The following is a 16,922-nucleotide window of genomic DNA, read 5'->3' on the forward strand; positions in this document are numbered from 1 at the left end:
AGATTATATTGTGCCCAAACTGACTACTTACATCCTAGAACTATAATCAACTAGTGGTCCCTGTTTGAAGCATTGACTGCTTGTATTTATACACATTCAAAATAACCCAGGCTAAGTGAAGTGTTCTTGAAAATAAATTTAAACTTTCTCATTAAAATACTAAATTTGCACATGTATCTTACTCAAGAGGGAATTTTAGCTGCCTTACGGTAGAAATTATAGATGAGAGATCATTTTCAGTGAGTGCATTTCTAAAAATACCTTCCCAAGCACAAATGTAGTTCATTAATAAGTGAATGGAATAAAATTGAGTAACATGGTGCAGCTGTTATACTCATACACTACGTGTGAAAAAACAAGCAACTATAGCAACTATATATTTAAAATTCAAAGATAACAAGATATGAAATGATAGGCTACACTTACAGAGATTTCCAAAAGTAATCATTATTGGGAACTTCTTAAAAACATTGCATCAAAAAAAATTATTAGAAACACAGGAAGATAATGCCAAGTGATAAATCTGACAATACCATTTCTGACGTAATAATTTTATAAAAATCTTATAATAACTATATAGTTTAGAAATACTTTTATATTTCAAATAAGTTAATAAAAGTTTACTATATCACAAGAACATTTAGAATATTAGTGACTGTTACACTTGTTATGGATTATATTTAGCAACAACAAGTCAACAATAACACATTCTTTACCTTAAGGCATTGATTATTTGTGGATCAGTCAGACTCTATTCAGCCTAAAGTGAGTGCTTTGACTTGAAATTTGTTTTGTATGCAACCATTTCATCCATCAATATCTTGTTTTGTGTTCACCATAGGAATTGAAAAGGTGGCTCCTTCAATCTCCTCTTGGTGAGCATTGACAAAGTGGTGGAGGGAGTTTCAGAAATCGAAGATATTCTTGGATTCCAGCTTGATTTTTGGTCACTAAACATATTGCCATACCCTAGTTCATTAGACTTCCTAATAACCTTTGAGAGGAAAATTAACATTTCACAGAGCAACAGAGTAAAATTTGTGTATTGCAAAGAGAATTAGAGGTCACTATGATGCCATATACATTCATTTCAGTTCCCACAAGACTTTACTCTTTGCATCTATTTTTAATGAAACAAATAAAAACAGGAACCCAAACCTATGAATATGATCATTTATACAGCTAGATTTTTAAGACATTTTTATGTCTAGTTTGTTATATATGTCTGCAAGTTGACTGGCAAGTGACAAAGCAAGGATGGCAAGATAAATTCAAACACTGTGCTCCTTCCTGGAAGAAGATCTTTGTAAACAAAATCAATATCTGCAGAGAAATATCAAACTCTCATGTGCTCCAGTTCAAGAACCTCAGAGTTACTCTATAATAAAAAGGAATTGCTAAAACAAATAAATTTAGAATAGCTAAAACTTACATTTCTCGAAATATATCCAAAGGCTTTCTATGAAAGCTAGAAACTACAAGCATGTATTTTCATCAACACATCTGATTTGGTGACTCTGTAAGATGTATATCTATTGTGATAACTGGAAGGCTATTTTCAATGAATATGAATATTTGTTTGTACCCTCTATCTTGTAGATGCCAATTTGTTTCTCTGTTCGAGATACGATTTTATGAAATAGGGATAATAGGTTTTCTATGAGGACACATTATCATGATACATTATTAACTAGTGAGTAATGGCAAGACACGTATTTAGTTGTCAGTATTTGACCAAAGAATTTGTGATATATATATATATATATATATATATATATAATATATATCATATATAAAATCCATTATACTTTATAGTATTTATGTGTGTGTGTGTCTGCTATGAAGCATATAACTTCTAAGATTATCTAGAAATTAACATATCAGTTCATGAGCCTAAAGCTAAAATATCTAAAATTTCTAGGAGATTTGAAATTCTTTAATTTGCTTCTTTTGGACTTTTGTTATTGACAAGTTTTCTTATTTAACTTCATCAGTTAATTATGGATTACATAATTATTATTTGTTTTAACATTACAACATATTTAGAGAAAAAAGAAGAAATAATTTTGTGTTTTCTTTTCTTTTATGGTTTTATTCATTATCATCCTTGCTTTCACATATTACTTTTTCAATTACTAACAATAAAACTATCTAGCTTACAGGGCTTCTGCTGTCCACATTTTTGGTGTGTCACCTTGCTTTTTAATTATTAATCTTTTTAATGTGTAAATTTACTCGAGTATGATAAACTATATTTTACCTATTTTTATTATATGTTACCTATTAATACAACATATATTAATAATTTTATCTAATTTTTAAATCTGAATATATTTCAGAAGAAAGAAGTGTTTAATTTGCTAAGAAACTGAAAGTTAATTATTATATAAAATTGAATTATGTTCCATAACATATCTCATGTTATTGTGAGGCACTTAAAATTTTCCTCAAGTTCATGAAGAGAGATCAAGTATATTAAAATATGATTTTAAAAATAACCAGGCCTAAAAAAATGAGGCAACACAACAGCGTAATGTGCTATAAATTAGAATGTTATTTATGTAATAGAGTATTAATTATACACACATACATGTGTTCTTCTGTTGTCTCTATATTGGCTGAGAGATGCTACATGGGTTCTTTGTTTATTTTTAGTGATATACTGTACTTGTGTCTTCAAGGGGGATTAAAACACTGTGTAAATAGTAATTGTATGCACACTCAAAGCCTCGAACTCAGGCATTCTCTTCCCTTACTATCAAATATAGTCATAAACGGTCTTTTCCAGAAAATCTTTCTTGAGACAACGTCAACGATTTCAAAAGTAATTGCAATGTCATTATATCCGATTATTGGGGGAAAATTCACACGCACAGATATGGTAAGAGCCCAAACTCTATTGGCATAAGTCATTAACACTGATTTGCTTTCCACCAATGATATACTTGCTGTCCCTAGCCTAGTACTTTTCAAAGCTTAATAAAATCTAGGCATTATGATATCTATGCTACTATTCTTCATTTTATTTTCCACCTTATTTCCCCAAATCCTTACTGTGAATCTCAAAAATAACAATTACATTTTTTCTGGAAATTTAACATCATAAGGAGTTGAAGCTAAGAATCCACACCATGATATAGCTATGTTGTTCTTTAAGTGTAAATAAATTTACCAAGATTTCTAGAACTTGGAAAAAGACAATTGATAGTCTCAAATTTGTTCAAAAACTTCGAAATTATAAGTTGTATGAAAACAAATCCAATGACTCATTTATTAAAAGCAGTGGTGCAAAAGACTTAAAAAAGAAATGTTGCAGCGTCCAGTCTTCTAATTTCCTACATATGTTATTAAATATAACACATTCCTCCAACCGCAACTTTCATAACACTATTAGCTTTTTTCCAATTAAATTCTGTTCACAAGGAAATAAAGTGTCATACTTGTTTTTCTTTTACTTTCCCTGAATTAAAAAAAAAAAACAAGTAAGCAAATTAAAAGAGTAAGACAACGAAACTTAATTGTATCTTAAATGGACCACACAATTATTCAAAACTTAATTATTTAATTTATTTACTAAAACATAACACATTTTGGAAATGGGAAGTTAGAAGACCAGCTGTAGAGCTCTGAACTTGTAGGCATAAGTTATCATGAATTAAGAAATCCTGGCTTTATCTTGAAAGAAAATCTCAGAGGAAAAAGTCAGAGTAGTTGCCAGACTTAAAGGCTATATTTTCTTTCCAGTGTAACTTTTTCTTTGAGTATTTCTGACTAACTTTTTAAAAGGTAAAGCACAATACCATAGAATCTCATAGTAATCTCTATTTTTAATACATTCACTATGATATTAAAAGGCACGTACAGAATGATAGAATGAGGAGCTCCCTGAACCTTCTGTCCAGCAAAACTGGTAATAATTATTTAAAACCAACCACATAAAGTCTCAGGAAATAGTGTCAGGGACATAGAGACAACAAAGAAACAACGATTCAAGAAAACATACTGTAAGAAGAGTGAGAATCTGTGGTATTTGAACTGAGATTTGCTCCCCCCCTCGCCCCTCCATATTCGGCAAGATAGAAACTCCGCTCCAGGTAACTGCAACCAAGAATCCTGGGCTACCTCTTCCCCAAACTCCAGTCAGAGTGATATCTTCCCAGGAGGGACAGGACTCGAGCACTTTTCATTCTGAAACCAGCTACAAGTTGCTGAGGTAAAGATACGGGTGAATATGGTTGAGAAGTGGGGGCTCCCTTCTTCGTCTTCGTCCACTCCTGACCAAACTGTGGTTGGAAACTCTACCTTGGGATATAGTACCTCTGATAATACTAGGGCCCTGATTGTACTGATACTTGCCCAGCTCTTAAGGTGGTGATTCCACACTGGGAGAGTCATGCAAGAACATCTAAGGCTACTTCCCCTTCCTTCTTCTAAACACGGAATACTCAGTTCCTAAAGCAGCTGTGTCACTCAGAGACAAGCACACCATTGCCCCCATATCCAATCTCAGAGATGTGGTCCAGAGACTTTGTCTGTGGTCCGGGGACATGGGAAAGCAAGTCATAAAAATGATAGCTCCTAATCTCTTTCCAAAGGAACCGAACTTGAAATAGTGGAGAATTTTGAGCCTAAAACAGCAACAACAATAGTAAAAATTGTGGTGAAAGGGAATTGGGGGAGGAGGTTAATAAGTTCACTGGACATATAAGCTAAACTGTATGCTAATTACTTTGTCTGAGAGAACAAGAGAAAGAAACTATTGTGAGGATTCACCTAGGGTCAGAAAAAAAAAAATCACAAACACTGATCTCAGGAATTATCTGTTCAAAAGAGCTCAAATTTGATTGGCTTCATCAATGGATCAATTTATGCCCCAGCACATTGTTAAACATTATAGGGCAATAAGTTGGCAATTAGTGGAACATAACAGCTGGATGAGGTCAGGGAAAGAGGTTAAGATAACCCTGTCAAAACCATTGTCATATCAGAGTGGTTAAGGGCAAACCCAAGCCTGTGCTATATATTAGTCAGCTAGGGCTGCTGTAACAAAGTACCACAAACTGGGGGGCTTAAACAACAGAAATGTATTGTCTTACAGTTCTGGAGGCTAGAAGTCCAGAATCAAACTGTTGGCTGGGTTGATTCCTTCTGAGGGCTATGACAGAGAATCTGTTCCATGACTCTCACCTAGTTTCTATTGATTTGCTGGCAGTCTTTGATGCTCCCTGTCTCATACAAACATCCTTCATCTCCTCACAGTGCTCTTCTTGTGTGCAAGTCTGTGTCCAAATTTCTTCTTTTTCTAAGGACACCAGTCATACTGGATTGGAGGCCCAGTGTACTCCATATACCCTCATCCTAACCTAACTAATTATATCTGCAATGACCCTACTTTCAAATAAAATCACATTCTGAGGTACTGGTGATTAGTACTCCAGTGTATGAATTTTTGAGGGAAAAAATTCAATCCATAACAGCACTCATAAGAAGTAACATTAGAGGTTCAAAATTTTCAGGGGGAGGAATAGTTTCCACTAAAATAATTCAGCTAGTCACTAAACAAATAAGAAACAAGAAAATACAAAGAGGGAGAGTACCCAGAGTTGCTATAATACATTATGTAAAATTTCTACTTTTCAACAACAAAAAATGAGACATGAAAACAAAAAAGAAAGCAGGCAACAAAAACTGCCTGTAAAAGTGAACAGGTAGGGCTTCCCTGGTGGCACAGTGGTTGAGAGTCCGCCTGCCAATGCAGGGGATACGGGTTCGTGCCCCGGTCTGGGAAGATCCCACATGCTGCGGAGCGGCTGGGCCCGTGAGCCATGGCCGCTGAGCCTGTGCGTCTGGAGCCTGTGTTCTGCAACGGGACAGGCCACGACAGTGAGAGGCCCGTGTACCGCAAAAAAAAAAAAAAAAAGTGAACAGGTATAGGATTTAATGGAAAAAGACTTCAAAATACCACTGTAAATATGTTCAAAGAATAAAAGAAAACCATGATTAAAGAAGTAAAGGAAGATATGAGGACAATGTCTTATTAAATAGAAAATATCAATAAAGAGATATTACAGAAAACAACTAAGTGGAACTTATGGAATAGAATAGCATAGTTAAAATGGAAAACTCAGTAGAGGGGCTCCACAGTAGATTTGAACTGGCAGAAGAAATAATTAGCAAATTTAGAGTGAGAGAGGTTATGCAATCTGAAGAAAAGAGAGAAAAATGAATGAAGAAAAATAAATAAAATCTCTGAAAAATGTGAGCATTATTAAGTATACCAATGTAAGAACAGTGGGAGTACTACAAGGAGAAAAGAAAGAGAAATGAGCAGAAAAAATATTCAAAGGCTTGCTGGTTGACAACTTCCCAAATTCATTGAAAAACAATAATCTACACATCCTAAAAGAAGCAAGAGGATAACAACTCATCACTTACACATAAACTCCAATAACATTATCAGCTGAGTTCTTATCAGAAACAATGGAGGCCTGAAGGCAATGTAATAATAACAATCATATTCAAAGTGTTCACAGAAACAGTAAACCAAGAGTCCTATTTACAACAAAGCTATCTTTCAAAATTAAAGTGAAATAAAAACATTACCAGATAATCAAAACCTGAGCAAATTTGTTGCTAGGAGACCTACCTTACAAGAAATACTAGGGGAAGTTCTTCAGGCTGAAATCAAGTTAATCCAGATAGTAATTTAAATCCACACATACACACAAAAAGAATTACCCCAGTAAAGGTCATTATGTAATAATTATAAAAGATGGTATAAATGCATATTTCTTCTCCTGTTTTCTCTAAATTGATTTTTTTTTTCCTGCGGTACGTGGGCCTCTCACTGCCATGGCCTCTCCCATTGCGGAGCACAGGCTCTGGACGTGCAGGCCCAGTGGCCATGGCTCACCGGCCCAGCCGCTCTGTGGCATGTGGGATCTTCCCAGACCGGGGCATGAACCCGTGTCCCCTGCATTGGAAGGCGGACTCCCAACCACTGCGCCACCAGGGAAGCCCTGATTTAAAAAACAGTTATACAAAAAAAAAAAAAAAAAAAAATATATATATATATATATATATATATATATGCATTGTTGAACCTATAATGTATAGAAATGTAATATATTTGCCAAAAAAACCCACTAAAGAGACAGGTGGGAGCAAATCTGCATTGGGCTAAGGAAATGACTCCAGATGGTACTCAAATACATAAGAACAGATGAAGAGAAACAGAAATGGTAAATCAGAAGGTTAATAAAACAAAAGCTGTAAATATTTACTTTCTCCTCGTAGCTTCTTTATAAGATATCAAATTATAGAATGTAGTAATTATAACAATGTATTGTTGGGTTTGTAATATTTATAGATGTTATATGTAGAACAAAAGTTCACAAAAAAGGAGGAAAGAGAATAGAGGAGTAACATTTCTATACCTAACTGGAATTAAGTTAGTATAAATCTAAAACTGATATTCATATGGTAAAGTGTATATGGAAAGCCCTAGAGGAACCACTAAAGAAATAACTGAAGGTATCTAGTGGAAAAATTATAAGAGAAATGTATATGATACATTAAAAAATATTCACTTATTCAGCTAATGCAATAGAAAATAGTAAAGAAGGAATAGAGGGGAAGAAGGCACAAGACATATAGAAAATAAACAGTAAAATGGCAGTCATATTGACTAAATCAATATCCAAAGTTAGACTGAATGAAAAAAAATGATCCAACTATTTGCTTTTTTATTGAAGATCTAATTGGCTTCCTTCAACAATTTATAAATCAGGCAGCACCCCATCTAGCAAGTAGAGAGGAGCTCCAAGGGGCTGTACAAAATGGAAGGCTTGTAAAGGCAGAGACTGGGGTGGGGCAAGGAAGTCCAACTATTTGCTCTTAAAAATAGTTTGGATTCAAAGACATAGATATACAGACAACAACTATAAGAAAGCTGGAGTGGCTATGATATTATAAGACAAATACATTTTAAAACAAAAAGTGTTGCTAATTATAAAGAGGACATTTTAGCATGATAATAGTTACAATCCTTTGGAAAGGTAGAACAGTTATAAACATATATGCCTAATAACAGAGCACCAAAATACATGAAAAAGAAACTGTCAGAAATGAAGTGAGACATACATAAATTCAAAAATAATACTTGGAAAATTCAATAATCTAATTTTCAGTAATAGATAGAATAAGGCAGGAAAACAACAAGGACATAGACTTGAACTACACTGTAAACCAACTAGACCTAGCAGATATCTATAAGGAGCACCCACTAAACAATAGCAAAATATATATTCTTCTCAAGAGCACACAGAACATTCTCCATGATAGACCATATACTAGATCATAAAAAAATCTTCAATAAAAGTAAAAAGTTATAAATAATACAAAATATGTTCTCCAAACAACATGGAATGAAATTAGAAATCAGTACCAGAAAGATATTTAGAATGCTTGCATACACGTGCAAATTAAACAACACATATAAATGTGTTGTTTATAACCTAAATAACCAATGAATCAAAGAAGAAACCAAATAGGAAATCAGAAAGTACTTTGAAATGAATGAAAATGAGAGACAAATTAGCAAAACTTATGAGGTGTAGACAAAGCAGAGCTTAGTGATAAATTTAAAAAGCTGTAAATACCTATACTAAGAAAGAAGAAAGATATCAAATCAATAACCTAACCTTCTACCTTAAGGCAAAGGAGAAAGCAAGCAGAGGAAGGAAATAATAAAGATTAGAACAGAAATTAATGAAATAGAGGGTAGAAAAGCAATAGAGAAGTTCAATGAAAGTAAAAGCTGATTATTTGAAAATATCAACAAAATAGACAAATCTTTAGCTCAATTGACCAGAGAGACAGAGGCAGAGGCAGAGACAGAGACAGAGAACTCAAATCACTAGAATCATATCAGAAATAAAAGACAAGGCATTACTACTCACCTTAGAGAAATAAAATGTATTTTAAAAGAATTCTATAAAAATTGTATATCAATGAATTAGACAGCTTGGCTGAAATGAAAATAAAAACTTAGAAAGAGGCAAACTACAAAAATTGACTTAGGAAATAGACGATCTAATTAAAATATATTAAGTGAAGGCATTTAATTAATTATCAAAACACTATCCACAAAGAAAGCCCAGATCCAGATGGCTGCACAACTGAATTCAACCAAACATTTTAAGATAGAAATATTGAGAAATATTGATAATACCAAATATTCACACACTCCTCTAAAAAGTAGAAGAGTAGGTAACACTTCCCAACTCATTCAGAGTCTAGTATTACCCTCATGCCCAAACAAGACAAACATCACAAGAAAGCTACACACCAATGTCTCTTTAGAGATAGGCACAAAATATAGGCACAAAAATCCTCAACAAAATACTAACAAACTGAATCCAGCAATACACAAAAAGAATTATACATTATGACCAAGTGAGATTTATCCCAGGCATACAAGACTAGTTTAACATCAAACAATAATTAATGTAATATATTATATCATACAAATTTTGTAAATAAAATGAGATTATATCAATATAGAAAAAGCATTTGACCAAACCCAACACTCTTTCATAATAAAAATACTGAGCCAACTAGGAACTGAAGGGAACTTTCTTAATCTGATAAAAGGCATCTATGAAAACCCCACAGCTAACATACTTAATGGTGAAAGACTGGAAACTTTCCCTAGAAAATCATGAAAAAGACAAGGATGTTTGTTCTCATCAATTCTCTTTAACTTTGTACTAGAGGTTCTAGCGAGGGAAATTAGGAAGGAAATAATCCATTTAGATTGGTGTAAAACTATCTCTCTTCACAGATAATATGACCTTTTACATAGAAAATACCAAGGAATCCACCAAGAAACCCAGGAGTACTAATAGATGAGTTGAGCAAAGTTGCAGGACACAGACTCAACATACAAAATTCAATTGTATTTCTGCACACTTACAATGAACAATCCAAAGATGAAATTTAAGAAAACAATTCCATTCACAATAGCGTCAGAAATGATAAAATATTTAGAAATAAACAGAAGTATAAAACTTAAACTCAAAAAGCTACAAAACATCATTCAAGAAACTAAAGATCTAAATAAATGGGGAAACATCTGAGGTTAATGGATCAGAAGATTTATTGTTAAGATGCCAGTATTCTTCATTGTTCTGCAGATTCAACCCAGTCTCTGCCAGAATCCCAGATGACTTATTTGTACAAATTGACAAGTTGTTTCTAAAATTTATATGGAATTGCAAGGGACTTAGAATAACCAAAAACTAAATATTTAAGAAGAACAAAGTAGGAGAACTCACACTTCCTGATTTTAAAACTTAATACAAAGCAACAGAAATCAAGATAGTCTCGTTAATGTCAAAAGAATAGACACATAGATTTTCTAAGAGTGCGAAGACTGTTCAGTGGGGAAAGAATAATCTTTCGACAAGTGATGCTGAGACAACTGGATAGCCACATGTAAAAGAGTGAATTTGAACCCTTCCCTCATACAAAAATTAGCTGAAAATGGGTCTATGACCTAAATACAATAGCAAAAAACATAAAATTCTTAGAAGAATACTAAACGGAGTCTTTATGACCTTGGATTTGGCAGTGGATTCTTAGATGAGCAACCAAAGGAAAAAAATAGATAAATCAGACTTCAAATTAAAAAAAAATTATTTTGCACTTCAACAGACACTTGAAAGACAATGAACAGAAAGGGATAAAATATTTTCAAATCACATATCTGATAACAGAATTTATCTGGAATATCTTAAGCACTTATAACTCAATAATATGAAGTCCAACAATCCAAAAATATGAGCAACTATTTGGAATAGGCATTACTCAGGGAAGATTTACAAAAGGCCAATGAGTTCATGAAGGAATCTTGATATCATTAGTAAACAGGGAAACGCAAATCAAAACTATAATGGGATGGCACTGTCCATCCACTAGGGTTGTATCAATACAGAGGAAGTGAAAACACATGTCCACACAAAAAATTGTACATGATTGTTTAGAGCAGCATTATTCATAATAGCCAAAAGAAGGAAACAACTCAAATATCCATTAACTAATGAATTAACAAAAGTGGTATATCTATATGATGGAATAATATTCATCCATAAAAAAGAGTGTAATGATACATGTTATGTAATAAAAATATTATACCAACTGAAAGAAGCCAGTCTTGAAAGAGATTCCATTTATATGATTCCACATCATATATGATATATATGAATCATATCATGTGTGATTCCACATTATGTGAGTCAATTCATATGAAATGTCCATAATATGCAAAGATATAGAGACATACTTCATACTAGTGGTTGCTTAGATTTGGAGGGATAGGCCAATGACACTAAAGGTTTGAGGCTTTTTTCTGAGGTGATGAAAATGTTCAATAACTGACTGTGGTGATGGTTGCACATATCTGTGAAATACTAAAAAAACATTGAATTGTGCTCTACTTTAAAAGGATGAATTTCATGGCATGTGAATTGTATCTCAATATACTTTTTTAAAAACAAAGCAAAAACTATATTAACTTTCTTGGTAGACTCATTTACAGGGCTATAACCACAGTTATACTTATATGTATTTGCATTATACCTTTATTATTCTTCTTATGACAGAAACCCTGTTTATGATATATTTTCTATCCCCAGCTCTTACACTCTGTCAAGCATAATCTCTGCATAAATTTCTTCAACAAATATCTGGCACCAGTATTATTGCATATTTTTAGGAAAGTACTTAAGAAAAGGGATATACATCTTCAAATAACCAACATAGTAATTCCAGCTTGGATTTTAGTTCTATTTTTGCCATTTACTATATTTTGACTTTGATATGTCATTTATCTTTTCTAAGACATGGTTTCCTATTTACAAAATTAATATAAATATCTTACTTCATTGTTTTATTGTGGTGATGAATGAAATAATATATGTCTAAGGCTTCATCTTGGGCTTGGCACATTATAAACACTTAGTAACTGTCTACCCATGTTATCCTTTCAATATCAGGGATATTGCAGCCATCTTTATGCACAGATCTGACTGGGTAGATATGGATAGATAGAAGGGATGATCCTGTATTTGATAACCTCCTCTCCAGTGTAAAGACAAGATGACTTCTTTCTTTTTATTCTTTATCAATCATCCATGAGATGTTATAATGCAATTAACTATTAATTATAACAGAAACTTGAGGGATTTTTTGTTTGTTTGTTTTTGTTTTTTTTTGTTTTTGCAAAGTTAGAATAAATGACCTGCGACTTCCCTGGTGGTCCAGTGGTTAAGACTCTGCACTTCCAACTTCCACTGCAGGGGGCACGGGTTCGAACCCTGGTTGGGGAACTAAGATACCACATGTCACAGGGCATGGCCAAAAAAACTTATATTACTAAAATCAATTTCATTTATAAAAAAAGAATAAGTGACTGTTTAATTCTAACTTTTTAGTATTAATCTGTAGCTAATATGAACACCATACTAGTTAGTCATTACATTTAGCTTTTTCTGAATATCAAACTCTGAGCAACTAAATATATTTGAAGATAAAAAATTTAAAATGTGGTGGTTACCAAGAGCTGAGGGGAGGGGTTCATGGGGAGTTACAAATCAGTGAGCATAAAGTTTCAGTTAAACAAGATGAGGAAGTTGGAGAGATCTGCTGCACCACATTATATCTATAGTCAACCATAATGTGGGGTACACTTAAAAATTTAAGAGGGTCGATTTCATGTTAATTGTTCTTACCACAATAAACTAAAATTTTAAAACAATTAAGGCTAAGTGTTAATTTTTTCTTATTATATACTTATCACCTAAAGTTTAAACATTATTTTTCAAATATCAGATTTTGTTTCTGTTATGAGGAAAATGTTTCCTTAACCTCTAAATATACTAGACACACAGACTCAAGTGATTTTTTTTCCTTATGGAAGATAAATGTATGTACATTTCCTATTGATTGCCTTGATAACAATGCATTTTGTAAAATATCAGTAATTTATAGGCATTGAGGATTAAGTCAGTCTGAATTACAGAGAGAAAATACCAATTATTTCTAAGCCTAGTCGGAACCACTGAAATGAGTAGACATGGGTCTGGAGTCCTTAAAAGTTAGTGTCATATATTTCAGGTTAACTATCTTTTTGACCTTGTAAGTTGTTATCGATTGGCTTAGTAAACTGTTTTTTTTTCTTCTTAGTTCATAGAAAGGTGAACAGTCCAGCACAGGTTAAATAATCACAATTTCTGAATTTCTGGAATTTACATATTAGTCCTCAATCAATTATACTTTGTATTCTTCACCTTTGTTTGGCTAGCACTGGATTGGAATTCCTTAGTTCAAATTTTAACACATGTCTATAAACTGTTTCAACACAGTAGGAGGGCAATTGTGTTTTATAATATCCCTCTTGACTTCTTGTCTTAGATGCCTCTCCTCCTCTCAGTAAATATTAGATGATGGTAATTCCACCATTAAAGACCTCTCAAATGGCAACATTCTTTATCCTGTAATATTAATGGGGCACATCAGAACTATGACACATAACTCAGACTTTTTATTTCAGCAATTTTCTATTCTATTTACTTTAACTGGCACCCCTAGAGTTACTGCTTTATTGGCTTAGTTTAAATGTGCTGTTGTTACTTATGGGTTAAGCAGGTGGGCTGATTGCATTAATAAAAATTGATAAGTAGGCAGGTTATCCTTCCTAATTTATTTCCATGGCAACAGACAAGCAACTGTGCCTTGTTTCTCAGGAGCAGAATGCTAATAACCAAATGTGCTTTACCCAGATGAATATATAACAGTTTACTAATATAAATGTCTCAACATTGTGTATATTACTGAAGAGAAATACACATTAATTCTACATCTAAGTTACATGATGGATATGCACAGGAGGATGAAAAACTGAGAAAGTTCCTCTGAAACATTAAAATCGTTCATTAAAGTAATGTATTTTAAATAGTGTGTACATTGAACAATTTAATTCTCTGACTCTCCTATTGTTTATTTTGGGAGATGCTTATATTACAGAAATATGTAGTAATGCATAGTTATTTTGACATCTCAGAAAATAATGGGTCCCGCACAAGAGTTCAATTAAGCAATAATCCCTGGGAAAAATGGTCATTACTAACAGTTAATGATTGGTTTGTTAGTTAATGGCCCAAGGCAAAGCTGAGGGCGGTTAAGACTCTAACAATCGAGTTGTGAATTGTAGCAATGGCTTGTGAAATGTAGCAGTGAGGGATTTTAAAGGGCTTTTTTTCCCCTGGTTATAAACCACCTTTAATGGTTTATGATAGAAATAATGTGCTTTTTAAAACTGATTATAACATAGGACAGTCTCTGAAACAACTGATATTTCTAGTAAATCGACAATTGATTTTCTTCTGATACTTCCTGAAGCTATAAATTTGCAGATGTGATATTTTTTTGGTTTAGAATATACGTAACTATATTATACACATATATTGTTCATTGTTCAAAGTGGAGGCAATGTTGACAAAGCTATAAATAGCATTCTCCTTTCCTGGTTAAAAATATTGTGTGGATTTCTATTAGTCATAATTATATACTTTTCTTAGATGTCTTGGCTGGCAAGTTTTGACCTGTGATATTAGTTTAACTTTATCTTGAAATAAGATCACCCACAGAGTTTTTACTGAAAAGGCTTTAAGGCTATAGAATGGGCTCTTGAATCCCTACACCTCACAGCTCCCACAGGAAAATGCCCATTGGCTCTTATGGCCCCCATCCATGTCCTCATGTGTTCATGAGTAATTTAACAGAATAAATGTGCTATATTCAGAATTTCTTTACCTAACGTCAGCGATATTTTATTGCCTCTTCTTCTTCTTTTTTTTTTTTTTTAAATCCATAGGAAATTAGACTTCATTAGTCTGGGTACTTGCCTCACAAAACTACTTGTAATGAAACTATAATAGCTTCTGGGTTACAGGAAGGCTTCATTTCCTCTTAGAAAATAAGACTTTGTACTCAGCTTCAATTAAGTCTGGGTCTGCATAACTGACACACAACTGGTCAACTGGTGAACTGATGTGGGGGATCAATAATTTGGCTCTCAAGATATATTTTTGAACAAAACATTAATTGATTTCTTTTAAAATGAGTTTTTCAATTCATTGAATTAACATTTTGTAGGTTATCAGCTAGAATTTGGAATTGAGTTCAATCAGAAAGGTCATGTGGAAGAGGGATTAGTCTAATTCTATGTACATATTACCAAAATTAAATTATTTGATTAAAATTGTCCCATAGAACCACAGTATCTTTTTAAATTGTTCTACAACTTGCATATGGGGATTTGCTTTTGTCCAAAGAACATCCCATGGATATACTTATTTTGATCTAAAACAAAATAATAACCCTTCTCTCTTTCTCTCTCTGTCTCTGGCTCTCTCATTCAACTACCACTTGAAGAGAGAGATATTAACTTTACATAAGTAAAATGAGAATCACACATGCTAAATGACCTATGCACTGTCACACAGGTATAGTTAGCAGGTCTGGGGTTCAAAACAATTAGGTCTGGGTGTTGTGAGCTCAAATCATATGTTTATTTGTTTGTAGGACATAAAATATCAGAAAAAAATAATTATATAGCAAACATGATCCTAAACACAATAAAAAATCTTATTAAAATATTGTAAGTTTGAAGCAAATACGTTTAAAATTCAGAACAATAAGTGATAATATTGCTAACAGAATACTCACCACTCTAAAATGTCAGTATTAAAGCATTTTACCCTTGAGCATAATTGTATTTTATGAATATTCTAAACACAGTGAGAATCTCTACATGCTCCGTGGTACATTTTAACTTCAGTATCAAACAGAGAGCAATTAAGATAAAATAATATTTGGTTTTATCCTAGGTCAGAGTGGTCTCCAGAGGGTCATCCAATTCATACATAGTGCTGACATTCAATTCATATACACATACAGGGGTGAAACTCTGGGTATTTGAGAATTCATCAACTCATGCTATATGTTCAAATCTTATTCCTATTTATTAAACCAATCTATTATTCATTGGTATTTTTGTTTCTTAATAATGCATGTTTGTGTTCAGAAGCAGCAAAATACTTGATGTTAGATAAAGAATTGATGATACGTAAATAATGACTATTAGCCCAATAAAGACATGCTGTCAGCAGAATATCTTCTATCTCTTTCCAACTTAATTGGGAATGCAATGTGTGTACATTATGTTGCTCCAATTAATTCAAATCATTCCTAATTGGGATCTCTTAAATAACTCCCTCCTGGGTCTAGAGAGGAAATTGAATAAAGCATTAAATCAGGAAGTCATCTCTATCTTTAAATATATTGTTATTCATAATCAAATATGCTTATGTTGATATCACTAAAGATTAAGAAAAAATTCTTTTCTTGCGTTTTATAAGTAAGGGGGTACTGATTAGTTAAAATTAGGGTTAACTAATAGTGGTAAAAACTAATGAAATATTAAATGTATATTCATTTCTGTGGGCAACTAGAGTTACTTACTTGAAATAATTATGATAGAGAATCAGCGATTCAAACACAAACCTAGAGAGAGCAGAAGCTGACTTACCTATGTGAGTTAGGAAAGAACTCATTACTGTGAATGAAGGTGCAGAGATAGTGTTAAGGAGAAAGTTTTAGTGGCAAAATATATAATGGGAAAGGAGGTTTAATGTTGAAATAGTAATAATAATCACATGAAGAAAAAGAGCAATGGCTTTTCATAGGCAACCACAGTGGAAAAAAAAGAAATAAAGGAGCTTTCATATCTCAGGATGGAGAGCATTCTTAATCTATTATTCAGAGCAAGCTTGGGAAATTAAATTACCTTCTAAATACCA

General features: G+C 32.9%; 1 long non-coding RNA gene across 2 annotated transcripts in view; it reads left to right on the forward strand.

Annotated features, from left to right (window-relative positions):
• LOC111166338 (uncharacterized) overlaps positions 1 to 1,759 on the forward strand; it is a 36,455-nt gene extending 34,696 nt beyond the window's left edge. For both annotated transcript variants that reach the window (XR_016395240.1, XR_016395239.1), the window contains one exon: positions 842 to 1,759. This is a non-coding gene — a long non-coding RNA (uncharacterized LOC111166338). The remainder of the gene's footprint in view (positions 1 to 841) is intronic.
• Positions 1,760 to 16,922: the final 15,163 nt, after the last annotated feature.

The sequence above is a fragment of the Delphinapterus leucas genome, chromosome 12, assembly GCF_059928025.1.
Source record: "Delphinapterus leucas isolate spDelLeu-1000000601 "Yukka" chromosome 12, BTC_Dleu_Yukka2, whole genome shotgun sequence".
In the NCBI taxonomy this organism is placed as follows: domain Eukaryota; kingdom Metazoa; phylum Chordata; class Mammalia; order Artiodactyla; family Monodontidae; genus Delphinapterus; species Delphinapterus leucas.